Raw genomic sequence first — 11,724 nt, 5'->3', positions numbered from 1 at the left:
TAGTCCTCCTCATAGTCTGGCCAAGTTAATAGCCAGGGACAAAGCCGTGAGTACATTTGGAATTGTACTCGCAAACCATCACGAAGATACAAACACAAGCTAACTAAAGAGACAAGAGAGGAAAAGTAGTTTCTCCTGCGGATATAGCATGAAGAAGAGAAGTAGTTCCTTTTGTGGATATAGCATCCCAACTTCGCAGTTGAAGGGGACACTAAGAGAGTTTTATGACATCTCTATTTCTTTGTTGAAGAAGATACTTCAAAAGGATAGACTACGACATCTCTATATCTTTGTTGAAGAAGATACTTCAAAAGGATAGACTGCGACATCTCTATATCTTTGTTGAAGAAGAGTTCCTCTTCATGAAACACTAGGAAAGGTCACCCAACTTTTTTTTATTTCCTCGACCATCTCCATATGGTCGGCACAAGCTTTCCTGTACCCTTCCGGTACATCCAACACACTCACTTTCTTTGTAAAGCATTTCTAAAACAAAACTCGACACAACTCGATAACGGCCATTCCAACCGTCCATGACCGCGGACGCGGCTATTCGAATAGATTTAACTCTGTAGAGTGTGCGCACTTTCCCCACAAGAACCAATAAATCCGCCAGGATCATCCCCGGGTCGTCATACGAAATTATGCGAGTATCGGATAATCAGTCGAAGCCTTTCGCCCATTCAACTTAACACGGGATCCTACCCTATGGAGTATGTACCTCCCCGGCACCGTGGCAGCTCACCTCACTTTGAGCGTGACTCCACCGCCACGTCAGGAGACCCATAGTGTCTCCCGGACGGGTAGCCCCGAAGGCATCCTGTTATACTATTGCCTCTACCAACGACAATCCGGACTCGGGGGTACTCTTACCCTTGTATAGTTGTGCGGTGTCCCATGATAAGAAGAAACGGACTACGAGCTAAGCCCCTTGCCCACGTTGAGGTAATGTGGCTACGCGATTTAGTTGTTCCGGGCGAATACAAAGAAACGTGTGTCGTTTTTCACCAAAAATAAACCCAAGTCACACATACACAATTCCTCCTTCCAACCATCTTTGTCAAGATCCTTTCCTTTCAAAAACCATACACTTGGGTAAGGTCGACTCACCCAAGGTTTTCATAATCATTTACAACAAGGTAAACCTTGAGGGGTTCCCATCCTAAAGTTTCATGAGAAGAACTAATACTCCACTATGGCCGAGATGATGGTCATCACGCCATTGAGGGTATGTGAAAGAGGTATTGGAGTGGATCATACTTGCTTAAGGTAAGCATGTATCAAGACAACATAAGAGGGAATATACTTTCAGATTGGTGGGGCTAACTAATCAATATAATAAACAAAAAGGATTGACCAATACCAACCTTACTAAGGGAAATAGGCATACTCATCCCAAATGGAGAATACACCAAGATCGTGGTATCACTACCTCTATACTAGCAAGGGGTGTAGTGTGAAAATTTGTCCCAAGATGGAACATGTTCAAGCTAAGCATAGAAGACAACCAAGTAGGATAGCATGGCCATGCTACCATGCATCCAACAATTATGAGACCCTACAAAGATAACCACTAGGAGTGCCATGCCTGCCACCAAGCATAGATGACAACAATATAGAGATCAACACACATAGGACCAAGATGCTAGGAATAGCAACAAGATGACATCAAAAGGGACATCACATCAGAGATCAATAGATGGCTTGCCTTGGTTGGCTTGTCCCTGGTCCTCTTCAAAACCTTCTCCAAATTCCTCCCCTTCAACTTCTCCCTCGTTCGTATCTAGCGTCGCAAAAGTAAACATCACATACAATCAATACATAACTCAAGAACCAAGGTTTAAATGAAATAAAATGAAATTATGCAGGGGAGTTGCTTGACAGCAACAAATCAAGGTTTGGCTATTTTTAAAACAAAAGGGGTGGCAAGGTTTTGAATAAATTATGGAAATTTTACTTCTATCATTGCATGTGACACACATACACTCATTAACAGAGACAAAATCTCATGAACAGTGACAAATGGTATTTTTCCTAGATGGACAGTAACAAAACAAGATTAACACAATTAGATTCATTCAAAAATATTAATCCTACTATTTTAGGAATTAGAAATACTAAACAGTAACCAGTGATCCTGTTTAATACACTCAAAATCGTACAAAAATCCTAAAAATGCAAGGCCAGTGGCATTGGATAGATATTTTCATACTGGTTCTACTGCAGTTTGAATCACCTCAATCGGACAAGTCAAACTAAAGTTATTAGCAAAACAGTGCACTGGTGTTTTTCAAATTTTGTTTGTCATTTTTGATTTTCAAACGAAATTGGTTGGGCAGGAAGCTCTGGGCCGTGCCAGCTGCGCTGAGATGGGGCGGCCTAGTGGGGCTTTCCAGGTGGTGGCGAAAAAAAAGGCCAGGGGCCCGTGGCGGGCCAGGCCGGGCATGCCAGCGTGGCTGCATGGCCCATGCAGCCGCTGGATCGGGATCCGACGGCCCGGAGCCGTCGTTTCCACGACGTCCGCGACGCGCGCGTGACGCTCGCCGGCGCGGAAGAAGAAGGGGTGGCTCGGCGGCTTACCGGCGGCTAGTGGTGGCGTGGCGACGTGCTGGCGAGGTGGCTGGGTGGCGTCGTCGTGCGGGGGAGGCTTGGCGGCGTCCTGGTGTTGCTTCTCCTCCTCGCGCGGCGTCGCTCCCTTCTCGGACGGCGTCGGCGTGGCGGTGGTGGCGGTGTTCTGCGGCGTCCCTGGGCAAAGGAGAAGAAGGGGCAGGGTCAGGGGATGCAGACGGTGGTGATGGCGAAGGAGAGAGGAGAGGAGGGCGTTGATGGCGTCGTGGCGGTGACCACCTGCGCGTCACCCGCGTGGTGACCGCGGTGACCGTCGACGCGGTGGCAGGGGTAGCAGCTGGGGTTCAAGCTGCTGCTCGAGCAGCTCGGCAGAGAGAGGGGCAGCGTGGGGTGGAGTGAGTGGGTGGGGAGCTAAAGGGGGCGACGTTGGCTCGGGGGTGCGTTAAATAGGCAGAGGGAGGGGCAGGGTAGTGGAGGGGGCGGTGGCGTCGGCCAATGGAGTGGCAAGGGTTGGCGTCAGCGAGGGAGGGCTCCGAGGCGACGCGCGGGCAGTCGAGGTTGATGGCGTGGGGAGCGAGGCGTCCACGCCATGATGGCGCCGGCCCGCGTGTGTGCGTGCGTGCGTGTAGGGCTAGGGTTTGGGTGCGGGAGAGGGGTGGCCGGTGGCCTGTGGGCCAGAAGAGAGGGGGTAGTGGCTAGGGTTGGGCCAGGGCAAGGGAGGGAGGTGGTGGTGTTTTCACGGCCCAAGCTAGAGAAGAAAAGGGAGAGGGAGGGGAGAAAAGAAAAAGAGAGGGGGAAGTTTCCCCCCCTCTTGTCTCTCGGCCAAAACAAGAGAGAAAAGAGAGAGAGAAGAAAAGGGGGCAGGGGTGACAAAGAGAGGGGGCCATGTCATAGTGCATGTGCCAAAATTTGTAGAAAAGTGCATGTGCACATGTGTTGGAGAAAATAGAGAGAGAAGGTGGTGTGGTGGTGATGTTGATGGTGTAACCCTAGGTGATGGTATGTCACCCAAAACTAAGAGAGGGGAGTGTTCCCTCTTATCTTGGAGTGGTGAGAAACAGGGTTAGGGTTTTGGAGTCAAAGATCATCATTAGGGGTGGTGTCATCAAGCATGAGGGGTAAACCCTAATGGTTCAAAGTGGTGTTCAATTTTAGTACTAGGGTTCTTAATTAATTAGCACATCAAAAGAATTCTACACAAGCTCAGATGCAAGATTCTATCCTTAGCACACACATAAGCACAAGAAATAAAAGTTTTTGTTGGCTCAAAATTTTCAAGCTTTGGAAATTATGCAAGTTGTGAAAATTGGGTTGTGACAGCTTCCGAGGAAACAGTGGAGGAAATCATCGTGATGACTATCACAGGAGCAATGACCAACGAAGTGATCACAGAGATGCACCGAGTTCCAGCAGGCAAAATAATCGGCCGAGGTTCCCAAGACCATACAATGTGTCACCCGAAGATTTGCTGAACGGGCCGCGCCAGATGCACTTCTACGTCGACAATGATGGAAGGAGACAGTCGGGTCACCTCCAGAAGGACTGCCGAACTTTCCAAGCTTTGCGAAGGGCGACAGAGAGCACAAACGCGGAAGCAGTAAACAGAGGATATGTGCAAGGACCAAGGAGCGAAGTACATGTACCTCCGCCACCACCACCCGCAATTACTAGTGCAAACCAGCATCAATTGCAAATTGCGAGGCCTTCGGGCGCCAACGATGACTTCACAAGAACAAGAGGAGCAGTATCAATGATACAAAAAGGTAGACCTTCGAATAGGTCGCAGAAGCTAATTTCTCGACAGGTGTACATGGTAGAAAAGGCCCCTCCACCAGCTACTGAGTACCTCAATTGGTCGGGACAGCCAATAGGATTCACTATAGAGGATCACCCACCCCAAGTTCCACGGCCAGGACATTCAGCGATGATACTACCAGCGGTTATCGAGGGATATGATGTCTCCCGCATATTCATAGATGGAGGAAGCAGTCTAAATCTCATATACGCGGATACATTGCGGAAGATGAACATCTCGCTGGCTAACTTGGCACCAACGGATACGCGTTTTCACGGCATCGCACCCGAAAAACCAAATTATCCTTTGGGCAAGATCACACTTGACGTACAGTTTGGAACAAGAGAGAATTTCAGAAAGGAGAAGCTAGAGTTTGAAGTCATCGACTGGCCGTCGCAATATCACGCCCTCTTAGGATGACCCGCATATGCTAGATTTATGGCTGTGCCGCATTACACCTATCTGTTGCGGAGGATCCCCGGACCCAAGGGCCCAATAACAGTCAAAGGAAGTTTTGCCCTGGCGGATAAGTGCGACAAGGACTTTCACAAGCTTTCCGAAACATTCGGAATGCAAGCTGAATATGAGGCATCCAAGCTTACCACCAACTACGACGTGTTACCTGACGGAGGTAGATCCTTGGAGGAGCAAGCTTTCGACACCTCCAAAGATTCTAAGGAAGTGCAGATCCACCCGACAGATCCTAAAAAGATGACATCCATCACGTCCAACTTGGACAGCGCATAGGAAAGCGCGCTCGTCGAGTTCCTCTGTGAGCGCTGGGAAATCTTCGCATGGTGCCCAGCTGACATGCCAGGAGTACCCAGGGAACTTGCCGAGCACTCTCTTAATCTGGATCCAAGAGCCAGACCAATTCGACAACCTTTGCGGCGTTTCTCCGAGCCGAACCGCAAAGCTATGTTATCTGAGATCCGTCGACTCAAAGAAGCGGGTTTCATCAAAGAACTACACACCAAGGCCTCATGGGTCGCTAACCCAGTGCTGGTCCCGAAGAAAAACATTGAAGTCCTTCCCATGTGCGTCGATTTCACGTGTCTCAATAAACATTGTCCAAAGGATCAGTTCCCCCTCCCGAGGATCGATCAAATTATCGATTCCACGGCAGGTTGCGAACACCTTTCCTTCCTGGACGCGTATTCTGGTTACAATCAGATCCGTCTAAAAGAAGAAGATGAAGTCAAAATAGCTTTCATAACTCTGTATGGCGTATTCTCTTACAGGACAATGCCTTTTGGGTTAAAAAACGCAGGAGCTACGTATCAAAGGATGATGCAGAAGTGTCTCGCCACGCAAATCGGCAAAAACGTCCAAGTATACATTGACGACGTAGTCATCACAACAAAGCAAGGGTCATCCCTCATTGATGATCTTCGGGAAACTTTTGATAACCTTGATAAGTTCCGTCTCAAGCTGAACCCGACAAAATGTTCCTTTGGCGTTCCTGCGGGAGAACTCCTCGGATACTTGGTGTCGGCTAGAGGAATTGAGGCTAATCCCGAGAAAATACAAGCTATATTGATGATGCGAAAGCCAACCAAGCTTAAAGAGATACATCAGCTAACTGGACGAGTCACAGCTTTGAGCAGATTCGGCGTAAGTTTAGGAGTAAAAACGTTGCCCTTTTACGCGCTTATCAAGCAAGGAGAAAAGTTCGAGTGGAACGAGGAAGCAGACAAAGCCTTCGAGCATCTAAAGCGTACAATTTTGACACCACCAGTATTGGTGGCGCCACGAGAAAAAGAACCTTTGTTGTTATACATTGCGGCCACACCTCAAGTGGTCAGTACGGTCCTCGTGGTAGAGCGAGAAGAAGAAGGAAAAATCCATGGAGTCCACCGACCAGTGTATTTCCTTAGCGAAGTTTTATCACCATTCAAGCAGCGCTACCCGTATTATCAGAAGTTGGCGTATGGAGTTTTTATGTCAGCAAGAAAGCTAAGACACTATTTTTCGGCACACCCGATAATAGTGGTAAATGAGGTGCCTCTTTCAAACATCTTGAACAATCCAGAAGCTATAGGACGTGTCTCCCTTTGGGGAATCGAGCTTTCCCCTCGGGACATCACATACGAAAAGAGAAAAGCAATCAAGTCGCAAATTTTGCCGGACTTTGTTGCAGAGTGGATGGAACTCCAAAACACAGGATCTCCAGATTTGTCGAGCACCTGGCATATGAACTTCGACGGGTCCAAGAGACTAGAAGGAGCCGGAGCAGGCGTAGTACTTGTGTCACCGCAAGGCGACAAGATGAAGTATATATTATGGATGACCTTCCCCAAAGCATCAAACAATGAAGCAGAATATAAAGCTCTTATTCACGGGATGAAGATGGCGAAAGCATGTGGCGCTACTCGCCTCAAAATCTTTGGCGACTCTCCGTTGGTTGCCCAACAGGTGATGACCAAATGTGATGCAGTCAATGACAGCATGATAGCATACAAAGAGGTATACAATGAACTCGAGAAAACCTTCGATGGTTGCGAAGTAAATCATGTGAGCAGACTCAGCAATGATGAAGCCGACGTTTTGGCAAACATCGGGTCGCAGTGTTTGCCCATACCACCTGGAGTTTTTTGGGTGGAGATTAGTGAGAGATCAACCAAATCAAAGAAAACGACAGTGCCGAAGCAGCCGAAGAAAAAGGACAAACCCAAGAAAGACTCGGGGGCTCCAGCAGCCCCAGAATCACATATTTTGGATGAAGAGGAAGAGCCAGACGAGGTCATGATGATACAAATCCCTTGGATGCAAGTATACTTGGCATATATCACAAAGAAAGAAATACCCGAAGATCCAGTAGAAGCACGAAGAGTTATTCGGCGATCTAAGGTGTTTACAGTGGTCAAGGGAGAATTATACAAGCGAAGTATATCAGGTGTGCTGCAGAGATGTGTTACACCCGAAGAAGGACGAGTAATATTAAAAGACATACATGAAGGAATATGTGGACATCACGCAAGCAGTCGAGCAATAGCAGCCAAAGCTTTTCTAGCTGGATTTTACTGGTTAACAGCCATAGAGGATGCGAAGAAAATCGTGCACACTTGCGAAGCTTGCCAAAGATTCGCGTCCAAACCTCACTCTCCAGCAGCAGAATTAATGCCAATACCTCTGGCCTGGCCTTTTGCACAATGGGGACTAGATATGGTGGGAAAATTACACAAGTTTTGGCCAGGAGGACACGTATATCTGCTCGTAGCAGTCGACAGATACCAGTAACTTCGGCAGATGCAAACATCAGCAGTAAACTTCATCAAAGGGATAGTTTTTCGGTTCGGCATCCCTAACAGCATAGTCACGGATAACGGCAGCAACTTCACCTCCCGAGAATTTAAAGACTATTGTGAAGGTGTAGGCATCAAGCTGTAGTTTGCGGCTGTCGCACATCCACAAACCAACGGCCAAGTCGAAAAAGCAAACGGTCTCATATGCAATGGCATCAAGAAACGTCTTCTGACACCACTCGAAAAAGCGAGACATACTTGGGTCGACGAGTTACCCTACGTGTTGTGGAGCTTACGAACAACACCTAATGCAGCAACTCAAGAAACTCCATTCTTCTTAGTCCATGGTGCTGAAGCAGTGCTCCCGGTAGAAATAGAGCATAACTCTCCCAGAGTTGCAGAATATGATGAAGAGACTTCGCAGAAGGCGCTGGAAGATGATGTCGACGCAATTGATGAAGCAAGAGATGTGGTGCTATCAAGAGTAAGTGCATATCAGCAGAACCTTAAAAACTATCACAATCGACGTTTGCGGCCCAGATCCTTTGAAGTCGGCGATCTAGTTCTTCGGCTCAAGCAAGACGGGTATGAGAAGTTGGAATCACCATGGTTGGGGCCATACATCGTTACCGAAGTTATTCCAGGAGGAGCGTATCGATTAAAGGACAAGAAGACAGGCAAGGATGAAGGGAACCCGTGGAACATTGCACAGCTGCGACGTTTTTACGCCTAGAAGGAGGTCAATATAGTAGCAACTATGTAAACATACATTGTACCTGAACAGCTCGCAAGTTTTCAGACGCACTCTTTTCCTTTTAGGGCACCGAGTGGGGATGAAAGGTTTTTAATGAGGCGGGCTTGCGACGCTGCAATATAGCATGGTTGAAATAAAAAATAGTGATGACATATGTTTTTCTTTTCTTTACAAGCAATGCTTGGGGGCTCGAACCCGCAAATTTACAACATAGTCGATTTCGACACGCTTGGCAATATACACACTTTGGTTTCACAAAAACTTCGCGAAAAAATAGTATTCTTATGTCACCCGAGATACTCGGGGGCTAAACAGAAAATTACAATACAACCAGAGGAATCTGCTTTGACTCCATAGATGTCTCGCAACATTTTACAACATGACATGACAATATAGCACACGAGGAATTTTCCGCACAAGGACCTGACATTTAAAAACAAGATATACGACAAGTACATATACACAACATTGCGTCTTGGCTCAAACCTCACGCATTGAGCAATATAAAGAACTCCTATATCCACCTATCTATATTTTTTCTTGAAGCACGTATATTTTTCGTCGAATCATCGTATCGGTATTCTTTGAAGAAAGAGGTGTCCACCTTGAGGAGTTCATCAATCATCTTCTCGGCGATAGGTGACACGACTGCATTGTGCCGATCAATATTCACTTTCCTCTTCGACATCTTGAGAAGAAAACTTTCGAAGACCTTGTCAAGATCCAATTTCGAGTGGCAAATCTTCAGCCAGATCAAAGCAAACTTGGCACCAGCCACCATCTGAGCCTCCACGAAGTCGTGGATATTGCGCACATCCTTAAACTTGTCCATGAGTTCAGTAAGATTCTCGGGTTGGGGGTTGCGAGGAAACATGGCATTATATACCATGGCCAATGTACTGTTGCAGAAATCGAGAAACTCTTGAGTTTGGGTAGCACGATCCTGAAACTGGACAATACGGCGACATTGAGTCTCGTCCGCCCAAAAATCAATGTCATTGGCTCTGGCAAGACGAAGAAGGCTTTCAACCCGCAAATTTACCCTCTGTTTCTCAGCAGCAGTATCCAGAAACGAACCTATGAGAGATAAAGGAAAAAAAGCAATATAGTACAAGGGCAGCCACAGAAGAACAATGCGAAGAGAGTTAAGAAAGAAATAACGCACCAGCCATATCTTAACTTGCATCAGTCATAAGGTCGAGCATATAATTTTCGCGCTGAGCAGATCGAGCGGTGTTGGCAGTCGCAGTTTCTTTTAGCTCAAGAGATTCTTGCGCTTGACGAAGAGCTGCTTGTTCCCAATCCGAAGATTTCCATGATTGCTCCAGAGCAGTCATGGTTTGCTTCTTCATCGACTGAAGCTGTTGTCGCAAATCGGTCACCTCCTTTTTGAGCGAGTCAGGACACGACGAAATATCCAAGGAAGCACTTTCGGGTACTTTCATGGAGTGCGAGGCAGCAGGGGAGGTGTCGGAGTATCCAGCCCGGGTATAGTTGTCAAAAATCAACTGGAAGGCAAAAAATTATCGAAATCAATCATTCGGCAAGGAAAATTTTCCATTCATGGTCATAGCACATTACATAAAGGAGTTTTTTACAATACATGGCTCATAAGGCGCTTACATAAATGGTCGGGAACAGCAAAAGGAGAAAATATCTACAAAAGAAAAGGACTACAAGTTCGTCTACTTGACCTCCGTTTGGGCAGTGCTAGCAGAAGCTGAAGACCTTGGATCAAGGACGGCGATGAGTTTCTTCGCGAAAAGTTTGGCATCCTTCACCAGAACTTTCCACTTCTCCTTGTCCAGGCCCCTGACAGCAGCAACTTTAGCCCAGTCGACCTTTTGGCCACTGGCCGCCACGAGATCGAGAGTTCCTTCGACTCCAATCTTCAAGCTTGCTTGGCGATGCGCCAAGGCTGGATCATCTTTCCCAAGAAAATGCTTGATGAGTTGGTCAAACCTCTCGGACTGTGTGGTCTTTGGGAAAAAGTGGGGGAAGATGCGCCCAAATGCATTCCGCGCAGAAGTCAAGCACTCGCGTGCCAGGGAGTAGTTCAACTCGAGGACGGTGAGAGTATCCAGGAGACGATCTTCGTCCAAGTCCTGGTTCCTGGTATAATGCTCACCAATCTTCCCTGCTGGAGAAGGGAAAGATTTTATCAATATAGACATAACGTCAGCACGAAAACGCAAGTAAAAGGACAAAGGGGGAGATAGTATTACTCGAAAATTTGGAGGATTGCGTCTCGAAGCGCGCAATTATGTCGTTCTCGCGCTGGACGAGTTTGGCTTCTTTGTTGCTCAAGGCATCTTCAGCAGCTTGAAGTCTTTGGCGAAGATCTTCGACATCGGTAGCTTCTTTTTCAGCCTTTTTGCGAGCCTTCTCGCTGGCCTTAAGCCTTTTCTCCAGGTCGTTGGCGCGTTCTTCGGAATGACGCAACGCCTCTGAAAGAAAGAACGGATGAAGGCACAAAACAAGAAAGAAACGCCTAAAGCGTAAGGTGCAATAAAACTTTAGCTCTCAGAGATTCAGCCTCGTCGCGGAACCCGATAAAACGGGAGCCTATATAAACCATCTCCTTCATCAAGGGCTGCAAAATAGTCGATAAACATAAATATAGTATCAACAAGTTGAAAATTATTCGAGTAAACAAACAAATGCGACAAACAAGAAAAGATATCTTACATCATCAAGGAGAGGAGTTAACAGACTCCCGGTGGCAATCTCCTGCTTGCCAGCAGCACCTGTCCTAGCCTTCTTCTTCTTGGATGCTCGGGGGCTGCGCGCTGGAGCCGACGCTTCTGGATCAATGAATGCTGGAGGCAAAGTTTCTGGCGCAGCATGCAGTTCCTCGGAAAGGACCAGCGTATGGGAGGTGCTCGTGTTTGCTGGCCTATGAACTTCGAGTTCCAATTCTTCTTCGTCATTCCTGTCAATATAGCAGCAATTTCAATACACGGAAACCAAAAAACAAGATAGTTGGAATTAGAGAGGGAACAACTTACGAGCTGACGTTGCCAGTAGCAGTGAAGGGGTTGAAGATTCCTTGTTCTTCGGGAGAAGATTCTTCAGCGGCTGGTTCAGAAAGTTCAGACGCGCTGGAATCTTCTTCGTCAGGGTTTCTCTTCCTCTTGTGCTTATCCGGAGAAGCCGCAGGAGGAGGAGAGATCGAGTGAGCGGAGTCAGAAGCTCGTACTGACCCCGAGACTTTGTTAGAGGAACCTGCACTCTTATCAGATTCTGCGGGTTCGCTCTCGCGAACAGAAGTTTCTTGTGAGTCGTCGGTCACAACGGCTCACTCAGATACATCTCCACCTTCAGGTAGTGGAGGAAGGGAAGAAAGAGTTTGGTGATCCTAC

Source organism: Lolium perenne, chromosome 5 (assembly GCF_019359855.2).
Source record: "Lolium perenne isolate Kyuss_39 chromosome 5, Kyuss_2.0, whole genome shotgun sequence".
NCBI lineage: Eukaryota > Viridiplantae > Streptophyta > Magnoliopsida > Poales > Poaceae > Lolium > Lolium perenne.
Note: the sequence above shows the minus strand (reverse complement) of the source record.